Source organism: Vipera ursinii (assembly GCF_947247035.1).
Source record: "Vipera ursinii genome assembly, chromosome: 11".
Classification (NCBI taxonomy): Eukaryota; Metazoa; Chordata; class Lepidosauria; order Squamata; family Viperidae; genus Vipera; species Vipera ursinii.
In genome coordinates, this window is record NC_139524.1 from 9,841,672 (window position 1) to 9,861,756 (window position 20,085).

The following is a 20,085-nucleotide window of genomic DNA, read 5'->3' on the forward strand; positions in this document are numbered from 1 at the left end:
GACGAGTAACAGGCGCTCACTCTGCTACGCGGCACTCGGGATTCGACCCGCCAAACTGCCGACCTTCTGATCAACAAGCTCAGTATTCAGATCGAACGTATGGGTCTGGTGAGGAGCTATTTCAGCTGGCATCCATCTTTCTTGACCCTCGACCAGAAGTTTCAGTGAAGGGAGAAACAAAGCAGTGCAGCTCCAATTTAAGTGCTATTATGTGTCCCTAACTCCCCCTCAAATGGCTGTAAATGTGTTGCTATTAAATACAGAACCAGAGGAGCACGTGGAAATGACACCAGAGAGACAACAGATGGGTCATTGTCGACAGAAGGGAAGCCTACATCTGCTGTCAGCGAGGCTTGCTAATGGGGAACTAATTATGCATGCACACAACCCTTTCCCAGGCCCTTGGGACCATCAATGCATCTTTGAGGTGGGGCAAGCCTTTTTAGATGGCTTTTAAATGTTGAAATGAATCACAGGTCAAATGAAAGAGTTTAAAATCCCACTGAAATTCCATCGTTCTTTCCATAGCACAAATGACATTTGTTTTGTTGTGGAAGGAAGGACCATCTAGCGATGGCCTCATTCGGTTTCTGAATCTATGTTTAATTTTCTTATGACTCACCTCTCCTTTGGAGATCCTTAGGTTTATGCCTTAAATCTGGGAAGTTTATGCCTTAATAGGAATAGCAACAGCACTTATATACCACTTCACAGTGCTATACATCCCTCTCTAAGCGGTTTATAGAGGCAGCCTATTGCCCCCCCCCCCCCAGCAATCTGGGTCCTTATTTTACTGACCTTGGAAGGATGGAAAGCTGAGTCAACCTTGAGCCAATGAGATTTGAACGGCCGAACTGCTGGTAGTTGGCGGTCAGCAGATTTAGCCTGCAATAGTGCATTCTAACCACTGCACCACTACAGCTCTTAGGTCTCAGTATTGCTGGCAAAAGAATTGAACAAGTATTTAACTCCTCCCAATCATCTTGCTTATTAAAGATCAAGGTGAAACGTAACTCTTTCTCTCCCATTTTTTCTTGGAATGCAAGGGATATATTAGCAGTGGAAACCTGCTAGAAGAAATATAGGGTACTAACTACTGTATGTTAGAAAATATTAATGGAGGGAAACACTGGAGCGGTGGCTCTTATTATTATTCATCCAAATCAGACCAAAGTGATCTTATTTCCATGATAACATCAAACATTTTCCTGGGAAGTGTGCCTTTATGAACTCTGGGAACATGATGACCTCACACCATTGTACTGTGTCCATGAAGCTTTGGAAATCTCAACTCTTTGTCTCCATACAGAGGAACAGGAAGACAAAATTGTAGTTCCTTATTGATATTGGATGGGATTGATCTTGGATTGACCTTGGATTAGATTGACTGGATTCATTGATTGATTGACTGAATTGATCTTGGATTGGCTTCTAGTTTAATTCCTAAACTTTTTTTCCCATCACACCTCCTTTGGGGTAATCTTAATGTAAACACCACCCCTAAAAATCCAAACAACAAAGTGAACAATGGAAACAATTCAATGGGACTTTGGGAAAGATGGATTTATTGTAACAATGTACAACTAAAGGTTTTTCACACCTTCCCTGGATTCTGTCTGCATTTCCCCAAGGGAACTACATGTCACATTTTGGGAAACCCTGCTCTGGTAGAACGAGATGATAAGTTGGACTGCATCTAATCTGGGTTGGTCACTGGGACTAGAGGATTGGTCTTTCAAGCTTTCAAACATTCTGGTGAGAGAAGTTCCCTGAGGAGGGGCTTGAGCACAAGTCCAAAAGCTTGGAAGACTAAACTTCTGGTCCCAGTGACCAACCCAGGTTGGATCCTTCAACATTATCCTGAGACATGTCTATTTGCCTTCATTCATGATAAATTGGACTGCTTGAGTCAACTGATAAGAGATCACATTGGTTGAATGTCCACTTTCTCAATCCAGTTTCCTACAGTCTGAAGGCTGTTAGGAAGAGCTTAGTTAGACTGCAAGGGTTGCTATCTGAGAATGAAGACCTGCCCCTTATCCAAGTTGTATTGCTCTCTCCACACAAGCCAATTATTTGCTGAACCCAACAGCCATCTTCACAAGGACCTTTTACCCAGACAGTAAAAATGCAGCAGCCATAAATTAAATCCCATTTGCTGTTTTCTCGTGACTCTGACATAATTTGCCAAAATGCATGTCATTATTTTGCCAAGGCCAGCTCTGGGGGTGTATATTTTCTTGCAATTTGCTGATTTTTTTTTATATGAGGAGGCAGGGTCCCCTCCTTTCTTTTTTAAAGAGGTTATAAACAATCAGAATGTCTCTAATTCGATGGTGATAATTTTTTACAGAAAGGGAGAACCCAAAAGGTCAAATAGGAGCGAAGGATTTCTGGAAACCAAGCTTTTTAGAAGGTCTGCTGCAAAAAAGTTCAAATAGCTTCATTGGTACAAGTGGGACGGAAACAAAAAGTTGTAGGCCAGGAACATTGTGGACATTCTGATTAATCTCCAGATGATAAACATCTTTTTACTCAGAATTCATCACATTGGCACTTTCTCCCAATTACCCACCTCTCTTTCCCTTTCTCCCATTTTCTACTGCTTCTTCACTACTGAAGGCAAGGATCTGCTTTCTTGTATTTTATAAGCACACTATGTATTGATATGGGACGCGGTGGCTCAGTGGGTTGGGACGCTGAGCTTGTTGATCAGAAGGTTGGCAGTTTGGCGGGTCAAATCCCGAGTGCCGCGTAACAGTGAGCGCCTGTTACTCGTCCCAGCTTCTGCCAACCTAGCAGTTCGAAAGCACGTAAAAATGCAAGTAGAAAAATAGGGACTACTACAGTGGGAAGGTAACAGCGTTCCGTGCGCCTTTGGCGTCTAGTCATGCTGGCCACATGACCATGGAAACATCCTCGGATGAGCGCTGGCTCTTTGGCTTTGAAACGGAGATGAGCACCGGCCCCTCGAGTCGGAAACAACTAGCACGCATGTGCGGGGGAACCTTTACCTTTACCTTATGTATTGATACTTTTAGTTGAAGCAAATGGCAGCAGCATTAAGACAATCTTGGCTGAGCTTGATATGAAGCAGGCTTGGGCCTCATTAATGATTGGATATCTAAAAGTAAAAACAAAACAAAAAGGTCCAGAAAAAGAATGGCAAGATAACAGCGATGTCAACAAAATCACCCAGAGTTGAGGTAAACTCAGAAAAGAACTTTATGTAGTAGAACACATAGATAGTCTTCAAAAAATGATGTGGCCGCCATTATAAATGTATTGGCTTAGTCCAGAAAGATGGGAGAGGGTGAGGAAGAAACTGAAGATTGATCAGTCTTGGCTTTATTGGATATAAAAGGCAGAGAAATACTGATAGGTTTTCAAGATTTTGGTTTTATAGACTATAGAGCAGGGGTGTCAAACTCAATTTCATTGAGGGCCGCATCAGCATTGCGGTTGCCCTCAGGGGGCCGGGTGGGTATGGCCAGGGTGGGTGTGGCCTATTGGGTGGGCGTGGCTAGAGTGCATATGGCCTGCTGGGTGGGCGTGGCCAGCTCTACGTCATTCGCATCAAGGGTGCCTATGGGGGCCTGGGCAGGAGTGGGACAGATCTGAGGGTCTCTGGCAGGAGGAGGGTCTCTGGGCCAGGGCCAAGGCAGTGGGGGCCGTTCCCTCACTGTTTCCAGGATGGCTTCGCGGGCCGCATGAAACCACTTCGTGGGCCGGATCCAGCCCCCGGGCCTTGTGTTTGACATGTCTGCTATAGAGTTTTAGTATTTCTTGTGAGGTCTCTTTTCTGACCTGGTTTACCTTACAAGGCTGACATCTTTATTCAATATAGTGTGGGTGGCTATATCATTGTTTAAAATAAATGAATTCTGTGGAAATACCTATTTGTAGTATATAACATGGTGGTGCAGTGGTTAGAATGCAGTATTGCAGGCTAGCTCACTGCTCACTCCAGGAGTTCGATCCTGACCGGCTCAAGTTTGACTCAGCCTTCCATCCTTCTGAGGTTGGTAAAATGAGGACCCACTACGGTGGGAAGGTAACAGCGTTCCGTGCGCCTTTGGCGTCTAGTCATGCCGGCCACATGACCACGGAAACATCCTCGGATGAGCGCTGGCTCTTCGGCTTTGAAACGGAGATGAGCACCGGCCCCTAGAGTCGGAAACGACTAGCACACACGTGTGGGGAACCTTTACCTTTACCTTTTTATAAACCAATTAGAGACAGCTGTAAAGCACCATGAAGCACTATATAAGTCTTAAGTGCTATTGCTATTAATTATGAAGTACTAACAAGATTGCATTTAAAAATCCACTGATTTGGTTGGTGTTTTTTTTTTAGCAGTAATCCAATTTCCTTTCAGATAGACTAGTTACTTTCCACTTTTTAATAATTTCTGAAGACCTAATCTCACATTCAGTTGTTTGGCTTGGCTTAGTATGTCTAACCATCTTTTGTGGATTGTAACTGATAGTTAATGATTTTGTCTTCCACACCAGCTCTGAAAGTTGTGCCTTATTCAGTAAATCATGGTTAAATAATGAGTGGAGTTTTTTTTCTTGGGCATTAGAGATTGTATATTATGGTTTGTTGTTTTTTTTCGTGGGGTATGTTTGTTGACACTGATATCAGCTTTAATTCTGATTCCTGGTTTTCTGGTAGGGATGTGAGTATGAAGAACAACAAAAAGAATTTATTTTCTAGATTCTTATCATGCATGACCCCAAATTCCGTATAAAACAATGGAGCTTACTTTTTGCGTGTTTGCTTTGATTTGCAATCTTGGATTGCTTTATAGCTTCTCACTTATTTCACATTCATTATTTCACTATCAGAGGTACAGAGCAGAAAGAACAGAGCTCAGCAATTACATTTTGCCATGAATCTGGTAGTTGTAGGTTTTTTTTCCCCCAACCAAATAAGCAAAATAATTCCAGGGATTTCTAAAAGGCTGTAATGCATCTGCTTTTATGTAAGAAAAGGGGCGAAGGAAGGAGATACTAATGATGCCAAATCTGAACAACCCTTCAGGCTAGCCATTTTTTAAAGATGTCTCACTGAAATGAATTTCTGCACGATCTCCTTCAAATTCTTCCTGTAGAATTCCTTACCCATCCTTAAATATTCTGAAGCAGTATTTTTTTTTTCCTGCTGGAGAGAGAGCCCTCTAGTGAATGGGAAAAAATAATTTTCAGCTTCAAATTTGCTGATTCCTTTTTATTAAACTTTTTAGCTACCAAAAAAAATAACAAAAAAACAAAAATCCCACCAAAACCCAACCTAAGGGCAGAGTTCCATTGTCTATTAATGTGTGCTAACACATTTTTTAATCCCTTGCACCATAATTTCATTTATATGAGAACAACACCAGATCTGCAAAAAAAAAAATGTTTGCGAAAAACAAAACTAAAAGTCTAAATCAGAAGCGCTTGTTAAATTGTTAAAACTATTAACGAACTGTATCACGGGACATCTAATTCTGGCTTGTTCCATAAGAATACAGAGTTGTATCATGTCCACTGTGTTTTTTTAACTGTATATTCAATAAAATAAAATAAAATAAAATAAAAAAAGAATACAGAGCTAACCAGTGGTGGGATTCAGCCGGTTCGCACCACTTCGGCAGAACCGGTAGCTAATTTTTTGTTGCCCAGGCCCAGAATGGACTTCTGGAAGTGGCATCCACGCAGAGAACTGGTTGTTCACCTATTTGAATCCCACCACTGGAGCTAACTAAACTATAGGTAAGAACAATCAAGCAACAGAACTTAAAACTGGACCTCATATTAAGATTAAAGACCGCTGCTAAATGTAGAAAGGTAAAATTGCTACTACAAGAAGGGTCTTTTCCATACAGCGAGGTTACTTTCTTGTTACTCATTAGTCCCTTTGCAAAGGTTGGTTTTATTTTAGACTTTTTAGAAAAATGAAGGAGCATTTGGAATGCTGCCAAGCACTCGACTGGCATAGTCACCATTGCAGGAATCCTCTGGGTACCACAGAGGGTATGTGATCTTCCTTTAAAATGCAAAAGATGGGGTGACACTACTCTATGACTTTGTTTAGGTTATGCTCATCTGCCTCTTTAAAAAAAATACAAAATGGGATGGAAGAAGCTGGTTATCCTCCTTTTCCCATCCCTATAGCCATATTTTGAACAGATCACAACACGTACTCCATAATTCCAAATGTGTTTACTAGCCTAAAATAAATAAATAAATGTGGGAAACTCTGCTCTGTAACTGCCCTCAGATTCTGGCACTCTTCATCACAATGCACATTTTTCTGTGCCTCTCGACTATTTTTAATTAGTTTCCTTGCTTTGCATATAATTACAAGGTGCTGTAGGGGAGCCAGTGAGAGCAGATGGAGAACAATGTTCTCATTCACACCATTCACACATTCATAGTTTTCTCAACCTGGGGAGGATTGCTTTGATAATGCATTGCTTTTAAACACAAAAGGATTGTGTTACAAAAAAAAAGAAAAGAAAAAGAAAAGATAGGCCTAAAGGGCATGAGAGGGGAGGAAAAAAATGAATCTATGCTAAGGGACAACCTTGATTAGGTGCCATCAAGTCATTTTCCATTCCTAGTAACTGCATAGATAGGTTTATGTAACTAAGGTCTTATCTTTGTTAAATTTATTCACAACTGTGAAAAGAACATGGTTTCCATCAAAAGGGTTAAAAAGGTTAGCTGTGATAGCATTAAGACCTAATTAGAGAAGCAACCTAGAACTAAGGAGAGATTTTCTGACAGAATAATTAATCAGTGGAACAACCTGCCTCCAGAAGTGGAGAATGCTCCATCCCTGGAAGTTTTTAAGAAGAGACTGACAGCCATTTGTCTGAAACGGTATAGGGTTTCCTACCTGAGCAGAGGGTTGGACTAGATGACCTCCAAAGTCCCTTCCACCACCACCACCACCACGATGATGATGATTTGATAGGGCTGGCAAGTTGTATGCTGTTGTACTAACTGGGTTGAGGGAGTTGCAATCAAGATTCTCCAGAAATTAGTGAGGAACAAAAATAACATACCTCTAACAATGAAGTAGCTTCTGAATCTGACCCTCCACCTATCAAAGAGGCATATGCATCTCTTCCCTGACACTCAAAGCTGCTCCTTCAGAAGTTGCCTCACTCTACCCAACAGCTCAGCCTAAAGTTAGTGTCACAGAATCATCTGACCTTTAGATGAGGAGAACCTACAGTAGATCAGGGGTCTGGCCGAGTAATTCTGGGACTTGAAGTCCAGAAGTCATAAAAGGGCCAAGTTTGAAGACCCCTGATGTCTGCACCATAAAGCATATTCTTTGGAGTTCAGTGTTAGCAAGAAGTCTAACTCCCTAAGGCAGGATCAGGTGAGACTCTATTCTGACTGGAAGAACAGTTCGAAGGCTGGGCTGATGGTGGTTGGGAGGACCTTCCTAACTGAAGTAGACTAATGAGGTGGAGCTAACTATAGCAAAGTCTCTAATAATATAACTTGGCTGGCAAAAAGACTCGACACGTATAAATATATAAGAAGTTTCCAGCTAGTCTCCTTTCAGAGGTAAGCTTCGTAAAAAAAACCTTGCGAACAGAAAAGTATATGTGTCGGTGAGGGCTATTGTCACAAAGTAACACCTGCCACAACATCGCAAAACAATGTCCCCTCCTTTTTCCAAGGCCAAATGCAAATTCTGATGGGGAGGGGGAACTCCACTAAGTGCTTTTTTTCTAATCCACAGATGGGGAGATGCTGAAGAGTTTTTCTGTTTTCCCACCCAAGCATTCATTATTTAAGCCCTTCTCCTTTCCTAAACTGCCTGCAGATGTCACTGCAGCTCCATGCTTTCAAGTCCGAAAGCAGACTTTGTTGTTCCTATGGTAACACGTTTTATCGATAAAAAGGTTGCAGGGTGCTTTATTTTGGTTGAGGCTTTCCTCCTCCTCCTCCTCCTCCTCCTCCTCCTCCTCCTCCTCCCTCTTTCCTTTTCTCCTTGTTTTCCCCCCTCTACTTCTGTGTCCCTGTGTGTGAGAGTCACACCCATATTAAGTGGCTATCAGAGAAAAATGGCCCATAGGTGATTCTGGGAAGCTCCAGAAAGCAACCATAAAATCATAGCCTTGGAAGGCAAGTGTTCTAGTCCAATCCTCTGCTCATTGCAGGAATCCTCATAACATTTGGGACAGATGGGTGTCCAGTCTTTCCTTGAAAACCTCCAGTGATGGAACAGCCACAACAACATGATGATGATGGTGATGATGATGATAATGATGGTGGTGGTGTCATTCTCTGAACTTAGGAAAGACTCCCTGTTTAGCTTGCAAATTGTCCTCCTTCTGCTCTAGATGTGGCCAGAACAAGTCAATAAATATCATGCTTGGTTTAAACTCTACAGCCAGCCAGAGTGTTGCCACGAATCCCTAAACAGCCCAGGTAATTCACCTGCTTGGCATCTTCTCTGGCAGCTCACAGAAGAGGGAGAGCACTTTTGTGGGTAGTCGGCTAATTAAACAAACACTTTAATTGTTTTACATTTGAATGGATCAAATTTGCAGTTGATTATAGCCAAGACCCCCTTCATGGATTACTGCCTTGTCGTGGCGAAGGGGCTTGCGTAATTCAATGAAGCTATGAGCTATGCCGTGCAGGGCCACCCAAGACGGACAGGTCATAGCTGAGAGTTCTGACAAAACGTGATCCACTGGAGAAGGAAATGGCAACCCACTCCAGTATCTTTGCCATGAAAACCCTATGGACAGTACCAAAAGGCAAAACGATATGACGCTGGAAGATGAGCCCCTCAGGTCGGAAGGCGTCCAATATGCTACTGGGGAAGAGCAGAGGGCTAGTACTAGTAGCGCCAGAAAGAATGAAGCGACTGGGCCAAAGCCGAAAGGACGCTCAGCTGTGGATATGTCTGGTGGTGAAAGGAAAGTCCGATGCTGTAAAGAGTTTTTCTCCATAGGAACCTGGAATGTAAGATCCATGAATCAAGGAAAGCTGGACGTGGTCAAACAAGAGATGACAAGACTAAACATCGACATGTTAGGTATCAGCGAACTAAAATGGACAGGAATGGGTGAATTTAATTCAGATGACCATCAGGTATACTACTGCGGGCAAGAATCCCTCAGAAGAAATGGAGTAGCCTTCATAGTCAATAAAAGAGTAGGAAAATCAATACTGGGATACAATCCTCAAAATGACAGAATGATCTCAGTTCGAATCCAAGGCAAACCATTCAATATCACAGTAGTCCAGGTCTATGCCCCAACCACCAGTGCTGAAGAGGATGAAATTGACCGGTTCTATGAAGCCCTACAGCACCTTATAGAAGTAACACCAAAAAATGATGTCCTTATCATCATGGGGGATTGGAATGCTAAAGTAGGAAGCCAAAAGATAACTGGAATAACAGGCAAGTTTGGCCTTGGAGTACAAAATGAAGCAGGGCACAGGCTGATAGAATTTTGTCAAGAGAATACGATGGTCATAGCAAACACTCTTTTCCAACAACCCAAGAGACGGCTCTACACATGGACATCACCAGACGGTCAACACAGAAATCAGATTGACTATATGCTCTGCAGCCAAAGATGGAGAAGCTCTATACAGTCGGTAAAAACAAGACCAGGAGCTGACTGTGGCTCAGACCATGAGCTTCTCCTTGCAAAGTTTAGGCTTAAACTGAAGAAAGTAGGGAAAAGCACTAGGCCACTCAGGTATGAATTAAATCATATCCCTGTTGAATATACAGTAGAGGTGACAAATAGATTTAAGGAATTAGATCTGATAGACAGAGTGCCTGAAGAACTATGGACAGAGGTTCGCGACATTGTACAACAGGTAGCAACCAAAACCATCCCAAAGAAAAAGAAATGCAAGAAAGCAAAATGGCTGTCTGAGGAAGCTTTGCAAATAGCTGAGGAAAGGAGGGAAGCGAAAGGCAAGGGAGAAAAACATAGATATGCCCAATTGAATGCAGAATTCCAGAGAATAGCTAGAAGAAATAAGAATGCCTTCTTAAATGAACAGTGCAAAGAAATAGAAGAAAACAATAGAATAGGGAGGACCAGAGATCTTTTCAAGAAAATTGGAGAGATGAAGGGAACGTTTCATGCAAAAATGGGCATGATAAAGGACCAAAATGGCAGGGACCTAACAGAGGCAGAAGAGATTAAGAAGAGGTGGCAAAATTACACAGAAGAACTATACAAGAATGAGCTTAATGTCCCAGATAATCACAATGAGGTGGTCACTGACCTCGAGCCAGACATCCTAGAATGTGAGGTGAAGTGGGCCTTAGAAAAGCTGAGCAACAACAAAGCTAGTGGAGGTGACAGTATTCCAGCTGAGCTATTCAAAATCTTAAAAGACAGTGCAGTAAAAGTGCTACACTCAATTTGCCAGCAAATTTGGAAAACTCAACAGTGGCCACAGGATTGGAAAAGATCAGTTTACATTCCAATTCCAAAGAAAGGCAGTGCCAAAGAATGTTCAAACTATCGCACCATTGCACTCATTTCTCATGCTAGTAAAGTCATGCTTAAAATCCTACAAGCTAGACTTCAGCAGTATGTGGATCGAGAACTACCAGAAGTACAGGCAGGATTTCGAAGAGGCAGAGGAACTAGAGATCAAATTGCCAACATACGCTGGATCATGGAAAAAGCTAGGGAGTTCCAGAAAAACATCTACTTCTGCTTCATTGACTATGCTAAAGCCTTTGATTGTGTAGATCATAACAAACTGTGGCAAGTTCTTAAAGAGATGGGAGTACCAGACCATCTTATTTATCTCTTGAGAAACCTATATGCGGGTCAAGAAGCAACAGTGAGAACTGGACATGGAACCACTGATTGGTTCAAAATTGGGAAAGGAGTCCAGCAAGGCTGTATACTGTCGCCCTGCCTATTTAACTTATATGCAGAGCACATCATGAGAAAGGCAGGGCTAGATGAATCAAAAGTTGGAATTAAGATTGCCGGAAGAAATATCAACAACCTAAGATACGCAGATGATACCACTCTAATGGCAGAAAGTGAAGAAGAACTAAAGAGCCTCTTGTTGCGGGTGAAGAAGGAGAGTGCAAAACTTGGGTTGAAACTTAACATTAAGAAAACCAAGATCATGGCATCTGGCCCTCTCAATTCTTGGCAAATAGATGGGGAAGAAATGGAGGTAGTGACAGATTTTATTTTCCTGGGCTCCAAGATCACTGCAGATGGGGACTGTAGCCAAGAAATTAAAAGACGCTTGCTCCTGGGGAGGAAAGCCATGGCAAATCTAGACAGCACACTAAAAAGCAGAGACATCACCCTGTCAACAAAAGTGCGTATAGTCAAGGCTATGGTCTTCCCAGTTGCAATGTATGGCAGTGAAAGTTGGACCATAAGAAAGGCTGAGCGCCAAAGAATTGAGGCCTTTGAACTATGGTGCTGGAGAAGACTCCTGCGAGTCCCTTGGACTGCAAGGCGATCAAACCGGTCAGTCCTAGAGGAGATCAATCCTAACTGCTCTTTAGAAGGCCAGATCCTGAAGCTAAAACTCAAATACTTTGGCCACCTAATGAGAAGGAAGGACTCACTGGAGAAGAGCCTAATGCTGGGAAAGATCGAGGGCAATAGAAGAAGGGGACGACAGAGAATGAGGTGGCTGGATGGAGTCACTGAAGCAGTAGGCGTGAGCTTAAATGGACTCCAGAAGATGGTAGAAGACAGGAAGGCCTGGAGGAATGTTGTCCATAGGGTCGCGATGGGTCGGACACGACTTCGCAGCTAACAACAACAAAAATAGCCAAGACAGATTGGGAGAATGTCCATCCTTAGGTGGAAGTGACATGTTCATGTTGGAAGTGGCTTTCATGCAGGAGGGAGTTACACTTTACTTCACCTAAATGTCCAATCAGTGATGTGGCAAAATATGGCCATCTTGGTTTATTCTGAGTCACACTGAACACGATTTGAATTCTACCTCTTTCCCCCGCCTACTTGCTTAGTTAAAAAGCTTCTTGGGAGAAAAAGTAGAATACTAAGAGCAATGATAAGGTAGTAACTACAACTGACAGTTGTGGCAGCAAAAATCCAAGAAACATATCTCTGGTCTTATAAAAGAACATTTCTAGAAGTTGTTAAAAAATATTCCGTTTTGCAATTTCCTAAAGAGCAATTGCAGTATCTCAGAAGCAGTTGAAATGTTTAATCTTGTTTTCAGGTTTTTTTTTTTGCTTAGGAGAGACTTATAGGCAGTAAGAAAATCCTTATGAGGGTCAATTTCAGATACACCTTTTTGCTTTAATATTAATCAGTGAACTAGATGGAGCTAAAAAAAATGATATAGTTGTAACTAGACAGAGCCCTGCCACCTTTAAGCTCAAAAAGACTGGAGAAGTGATGATATTCCTTAAGCATCTGAAGGGATGTCACACAAAAGAAGGTTAAGGTTATTGTTCTTCATCTTCCCAAAGGGCATGACACCGAATAATGGATTTAAATTACAGGAAGGCATATGCTGAATGTATGTTTGAAATATTCTGTAATAGGAAGAACAGTTCAACAATGGAACTTATTATCCAAAGAATTTCCTGGATTTCCTCGTCTTCACCGGATGTGTTCAAGCAAAGACTGGACAGCTATCCGTCTGAGACACTTGATAATGATAATGATAATGATAACTTTATTGTCACTTTGAATGTACACCAATCGGCATACATCAAAATGAAATTTCGTTGCATACAGCTCTCAAAGCGTCACCACCTCCGATATATATCGTCTATTTAATCTCTTTTAATTTGTTTTAACGTTTGTATTGACTGTTTTTTAAATGCCCTGTAAACCGCCCTGAGTCCTTCGGGAAAGGGCGGTATATAAATCCAAATAAAATAAAAATAAATAAATAAATATACTTCTTGTTCGTGGCCCGCTCAAATTTCACATTGTCCATCCCTGACAAAGCAGGAAACTGATGGCCCCAGGGATGCCCTTCAGATCCCTCATACTAAATATTGTTTTCTAGGGAAGCCATGGATTTAGGTTTAACCTGACTAGGTTTGTCACTAGGATTCAGCGTGAACTCTAGAAGTAGAGACGAGATAAGATGATAGGCAGAACTGGCTTAAATGGCTCCCATATCAGCAGAAAAAAGGGAAGAGGAGGAGGCAGGCAAAGATGGAGTAGTTCTCTTTAAAAGGTAGAAAAGGAGAGGAAGAGCTCCATGACGTAATTACTTTTGTGAAAACACAGGTCACATCAGAAAAGCAAAACAATCCCCTTGGTCCAGGTTGACAAGCCTGGGAACTTCAGCTGGTGCAGAATGCGGCCGCGCGAGTTGTGATGGGGGTTCCCCGATACTCCCATGTAACACCTCTACTCCGCGAGTTGCATTGGCTCCCGGTTGCCCTCCGGGTGAGATTCAACGTGCTGGTGATGACCTATAAAGCCCTAAATGGCTTGGGTCCGGGATATCTGAGGGAACACCTGCTGCCGGCATCAAGCTCCCTTCGTCCAGTGCGCTCCCACAGGGAGGGTCTTCTCAGGGTGCCGCCAGTAAGAGATTGCCGGTGGATAACACCCAGGGGTAGGGCCTTCTCAGTGGGGGCACCTGCCCTTTGGAACCAGCTGCCAGTGGAGCTTAGGACCGCCCCCGACCTCCGGTCATTCCGCCGGGACCTGAAGACTTGGCTCTTCGAGCTCTCTGGCCCAGGCTGAGGATTTTAATTTTAATTTTAACTGGGGTTTTTATTTATTCAGGGATTGATATAATTTTTTTTTAATTCTTTTTAACTTTTGTATTTTTCGTTTTAATCACCCTGTAAACCGCCCTGAGTCCTTCGGGAAAGGGCGGTATATAAATATAATAAAATAAATAAATAAATAAATAAATAAACTTACCTGGTGCAGTCATTGGTTCTTGGACTGGTAAAGATCCGAGAGACCTTTATATAAACTGTTAATGAGTTTCTCTATCGCCAGTAAAAAAAAAGACCAACTTTCTTGTGGAATCACAGGAAGGCTGTTGAAAGAAGATCAGAATGTCTCTATATCCTATGTCCATAGGATATATTGTTTCTAACAGGGCTTTTTTTTCTCATAGAACACTCAGAACGAAGTTCCGGCACCTTTTTTGGATGGAACCTTGTAGGGTAGGCAAGGTGGGTTGTATGACATGTGTGAGTTCCGGCACCTTTTTCTTTTACATAAAAAAAGCACTGGTTTCTAAACAGAAAACAGTTCAGTTGCTAGAATTCCTGTAATTTTGTCTCAGTCAAGCCAGCTAAAGAGAATGCTGAGAGCATCATGACTGAAAACAAACCATAATGAAGAGCCTGAACATATAGGTTCTTTGACCCACCATAACAAACATTTATATGACAGAAATGATGGACAAGGCCTTTTTGGTAGGGATCAGGATCTTTGAAACTTCTTCACCCAAGAATTTAACCTGGATGCTTGGCTTCAAAGTTGTGGAGGCCATTTTGTTTGTCGAACCTAGCTCTCTTTTAGAAAGTTAGTGCTGTTCTGTTCCTCTTGCGATGCAGGTTCTTGTGGTAAAATGAGCCTATGTCAGTCAGATACATGCATTGTTTTGTTTTCTCTCCTAATAGAAACAAAGGTTGGGTAATAGTCTTATTTGTGATATTTTTTTTTGTGGGTGCCTTCAAATCAGTGTTGTTTCCTGGTGACTGCCTGGACAGGTCCCTGCTATTTTCTTGGCATTATTTTGTTGAAAGAAAAATCTTCATCAGGGTCCAGTCCAAGGCAGGAATAACCAAAATGGAGAATGCTTTAGAAAGAAGGTTGCAGTTTATTGAAGAGCAGAGCCAGACAGAAATGTGGCTCTGGGAAAGCTGACCACATGTAGCTGGGAGCGGTGGGTTTTGATACCTTCTTGGGCTTTTGTGTTTGGAGTTGTTCCTGTGGCATGAACTTTGACCTCAGGTTCAGTGTGCCTTTCTGGCATTCTAATCATGGTGGACGTTAATCCTATTATGTCCGAAAGGTCATGTCCTGCTTCCCTGTGGCTGTGGCTGATGGCTATGTCCTGTGTTGGATTTTTGGGGTGAGGGGTTGTTGGTTCTAGGGATCTTTGTCTTTCTAATCCTATCAGCTCTAAGCTTCCTGGCTCCGGCCTTTCTGAAAGGATTATCAGATCTGCATTTCTACAAACCTGGTTTCTGCTTGGGGCAGAGAGACTTGGGGGTGGGTGGGTGGGGTTTCTGCCTTTAAGATCCTTTCGGGAAACATAATATCCTGCTTTTTTACTATTCCCCAAAATATTTCCTTCTCTGGGGGTGGGGGTGGTGCTGTCTCCCCACAATTTCAAAACTGGTTTGCCACTGCCTCTTTCCTAGGGCTGAGAGAGAATGGCTGGACCACGGTTGGCTGGTTTTTTGCCTAAGGCAGGATTTGAACTCATGGATTCTTGGTTTCTAGCCTGGTGTCTTCACCATTGCATCAAATTGACTCTGTGTCTCCTATTTGTGTTAGGCTTAGCATTACTTTCAGATGCAGGGGAAGGGGGGAGTGCTTTCGGACATGCAAGATTCCGTTTCTATAGCTTTAAAATAAATCTAGTATTATATTGATGGTTATAGTTGCCTGTCTGGATTAGGTTTGACATCAGTTTTCTTGGAACCAGAACTCTTTAAGATGCCGTTGGGGCTAAACTGGAAAGAAGTGGCTTGGAAAAGGTGACATTCTTTAGCTTGTTCAAACCTTACAACAAACCTGTGACAAACCTGTGATGATTATTTGCAGATTTCAGCTCTGGTTCTTGTGCTTCAAGCAAGCAGAGTTGATTTGGGATGTTACAGAACCAGGATTCCAAGCAAGCCTTATCATGGTTATGCCTCTTTGTGACTCTATTCCACCAAGATTGCACATTCTAAAAACCAACCGCAGCAGAAGTAACAGCAACGACAACGGCAAAAGGGGAAGAAAAAAAAAGGTGTTTCTCACAGGAGCCATTAGAGTGAGGCTGATGATACATCTTGCTATATGTAAAAAAAAAACCAACAAAACACTTATTGCTTCCCTTTGCCTCCAAAAAATGCCACACGCAACACTTGCAAGAGCAGGCTGCCCTGACTCGGAGACATTACCCGCTGATGAGCAGTGCTGATAAAGACGGAAAATTGAGACTGTCATTTGGTGAAATTTTTTGATAAGCTATTGTCCTCAAAGGAAAGGAAACAGTGTGTGCATGGACACCAGAGAGCATTTGAGCCTCTTTAGAGCCCATAATTGGGCTGAGTGAAAGACCTAGGGAATACTGCCTATGTTTAGTGAGTAGATGGCTCTTCAGATGGGGAAGAGAATTGCGTAATGTTTCTGAAATTCTAATTCGGTATTATTTCACACCAAACCTGGAAGAGTAAACTAGTGTGGCTTTTCTACTTGAAATACATAGATGTAACTGAGTTTCCACTCTGCTTCTCTTTAGACATTTAAGCTAGGTTTGTACAACCGGGTGGGACTATCATAACTAGGTTTCAGTTGATCACAAGATGGCAGTTAAGAGATACAGAAATCTCTAGCGCTGGTTCAGATTTTTGCAACCCAGATTTACTAGCCCTAAAAATAGATTTGACATCTTGCGGGAACTCAACCACTGACTTCGTACTTTGTGAAACAGGCCCTTGTATCAAGCCTTAATGTGATTCATTTGCTTGGATACAAGATGTTATGGGCACAACAATTGTGCTTTGTTAATTCAGGTTAAAGTTTAGCATATTTGCTATGCACCAACCCATAGTTTGTTTAATTACCATTCACTGCATCAACCAGCTGGCTGAGTTCACTCAGAATGCCCCAAATCTCTAACCTCACCAAGTGTCTGAATCATACCACATAAGGAGCCACCAAACAGCCAATTACAATTTCATTTAATGTGTTGTGCAAAGTGAGCCACAGGCTCATTAACTTCTTGACTTGGTGTACTTATTACATTAAGCAGTATTTTGTTTGACTGTGGTTTATTGATCAAGCAATTATCTGGGGTCACACAACACACTACCAAGCCATAAAGCCAAATATACGTAGCACAGGAATTCCAGACTATAGCTTCCAACAGCTCTGGCTAGAGAAGACAAATGTAGATTTCTTTTTTCTACCAATGGCTGCATTTCTTTGGGAATGATCTGCAGGGGATGTCTGTAGATCATTCAATAATAGATGGAACTTAGAGTGGCTATTCTTTTGACTCTTTGCTACTTCCTTCCTTCCTTCCTTCCTTCCTTCCTTCTTTCCATCCATCCATCCATCCATCCATCCATCCATCCATCCTTCCATCTTTCTATCTTGGTCATACATTACAGGCTGAGCCAGATGCCTTGCACCCCCTCCCCAGTTTGACTACAAAGACCTCTGCAATGTTTGTCATTTAACTTGACATAGCCACCCACCTCACATATGTGACTCTGGGCAGTTAGAAACAAATAAAACAAAGACAACAAGAAGGAGGATAGGATGGTACAACTATCTTAAAATAAGAAAAAAAATACAACCCCCTCACCCCCATAAAGCATAGTTAAATTCATAAAACTCATAACCAAAATAATCCCTTTAATCAAAACAAATAGTGCAGCCACTGTACCAGCTCCACCATGTACCCAGGTCCCCAAGACCATAGGCAAAACCATGAATTCAGGACTTTGTGAAAAGCCAGCAGGATTGGGGCCAAGCTGATCTCCAGGGGATGATGTTCCATGGGTGCATGGCATAGCAGAAAAGTCTGTCTTCCTGAATCCCACCAGATAATGCTTCTAGGCTGATGGGACCTGCAACAGCCTCTTTTGTTGGACCTACTGGACAGGTAGATGTAATTAGAGTGAGGTGGTCCCTCAAAAAAACTCAAGTTTGCATATGTCAACCCAACCACTTACTAAGTCATGGTTAGGACTTAGAGTGACTCTTGAGCAACAACCAGCCATGGTTAAAACGATCCATCGCGTAGTGTGGTGGGTAAAGCCAGATGGCATGTTGGATTCCCTCCATTTTTTCGGTCTCCATTGCTTCCTCTCTCCTGGTTATCATAATCACAATACAGGGGAAAATGGCCTTCATAAATACTTGTGTAATGTTGGCTCTTTTCTTCCCACAGGCACACCTGTTGCCTGCCCGTCCAATTCCCGGTATTCTTCGATCAGGCTTAAAATGCCTGGCTGCTGAGACAGCCAACAGGTTGTGTGCTCCTCCGGCACGTTTTATTAATTGCAGCGGGCTCTGCACTTGATTAAAACCAGAGGTGTTCATTTCCCTTTTGGTTCTTCCTGATATACTCCCTGTTGCAGATTCATTGGGCTCTGGAGGGAACCGGGATCCCCCTCCCAATTGCCTGTTTTTCTCTTCTTGTTAATTGCCAGCAGGAAACACTGCCTGCTCTGGGCTCGGGGTTAAATTAATTAGAAGCTGCGTTTGAAGGCAGGCAGTGGATGGTTGGGCAAGCAAGAACTTCGCTTATCGTAGCATGCAGAGCTTGCTGAATGATTGGGCCGGTATGTCCTTGCCATTAACAAAGATGTCATTACTGGCTAGTTTGAATTAGGCAGAGAGGCTGCAGAGGGAACTGGGCAGGCAGAGTGAGAAGACCCCCCCAAAAAAATCTTCTTTCTTCTCATGCACAGGAGAGATATTTTTTCCCCAGCAAGGACTCTTACACTCCCCCCTCCCAAAAAAAGCTGTTTTTCTGGAGAAGGTCTTCAAGGGCTGCAGCAGTGTCTGATGATAGGCTAAGGTCATCAAAGACACCAGGTCTAAAACTGGGATATGCAGGGGTTGAATGTGATTAAAAAAACCAAACCAAACCTAGACTGTTTGCATGATATTTTAGCTAAGCTAAAAAGTTCGCTTAATGGGCATGGGTCTGCACTACAGTTTGGCTGTCCTTGTCCTTTTTTTTTTCAACTATGTTATACAAATTTGTGGTAGCTACCATCTTGTGTCAGGACTTGTCTGGATTTGGGAAATGCCAAATGGATGTTGTTTTAGGTTGAAAAACCAAAACTTGGTGAAAGAATGGTAAGTGGCAAAGAGGCAGCATGGATGTCTGTAGGTGATACATGAACCTGGATTTTGGCTCAGTTGGCTGTGTGAATCTGCAGCTTAACATTTTGCATGTTATGCCAATCTGCCCAATGATTGGTTTCATTAGCAGACTACACCTGAAAGCTTGGTCACACAGGGTGACCACTTCTAGCTGTCCTTGGCTAATCTCAAAAAGCTAAGCAGGGCCAGATGTGGTTAATACTTACATGGGAGCCCACTAGGAAATTCCAGAATAAGGAAGAATATGTCAGAAAAAGCTATTAGCATTCTACTTCTACACTGTTGCCAAAAGTTGGGAAAATATCACAAACTGGAGAAGGTGAACAAGGTGAAACTTTATTCCACATACAAAGACTGTGAGTATAGGAGAACAGGCAGAGATGGAAGGCGGAGTTAAATGAATCATCAGTTTAGAATCCTTGTGTTCCTACAAGAGACCCAAGTCCAGCCCCTCCTTTGAATTCCACTGAGCCTTATCTAGTGTCAATTTAACATTGACCATTAGTTGACTAAATTCTGTGCTTAAACTCAATAAATGATCCTGGCTCTTTGACAATGAGCATGCTTCACTTCTCCAAAAAGAAAGAAGTTCTTTGGATAGAAAGAAGACCAGAACATACACATTTAATTAATATGCATATAATTGAATATGGATACCCAAGTATGGTTGCATCATGTGATGTGCAAAGTGCTTTTCTAATAGATTGATTAACACTTGCTTTCTGTATAGACCTTCTTTTCTTATTTGCAGATATGGATCAGTTTTGGATTAAGGTGGTCGTGCGAACTCAGATGTTTCCTAGAATTTACTTCAGCAGATTTCTTCTAATACTTGCTTCTCTCTGCATAATCTGTTTATTTATGTTTCTGTTTATTAACCAAGATCTCCACATGGGAGAGGTCAAAAGAGGTCACATGGGATCGGTCCCAATGCAAGGAAGATTTTCTTTCTTTCTTTCTTTCTTTCTTTCTTTCTTTCTTTCTTTCTTTCTTTCTTTCTTTCTTTCTTTCCTTCCTTCCTTCCTTCCTTCCTT

At 42.3% G+C, this 20,085-nt stretch overlaps 1 long non-coding RNA gene across 1 annotated transcript in view; it reads left to right on the forward strand.

Moving 5' to 3' along the window:
- Positions 1 to 5,951, forward strand: part of LOC310645711 — a 17,088-nt gene extending 11,137 nt beyond the window's left edge. The window contains exon 3 of the long non-coding RNA XR_014493569.1: positions 5,929 to 5,951. This is a non-coding gene — a long non-coding RNA (uncharacterized lncRNA). The remainder of the gene's footprint in view (positions 1 to 5,928) is intronic.
- Positions 5,952 to 20,085: the final 14,134 nt, after the last annotated feature.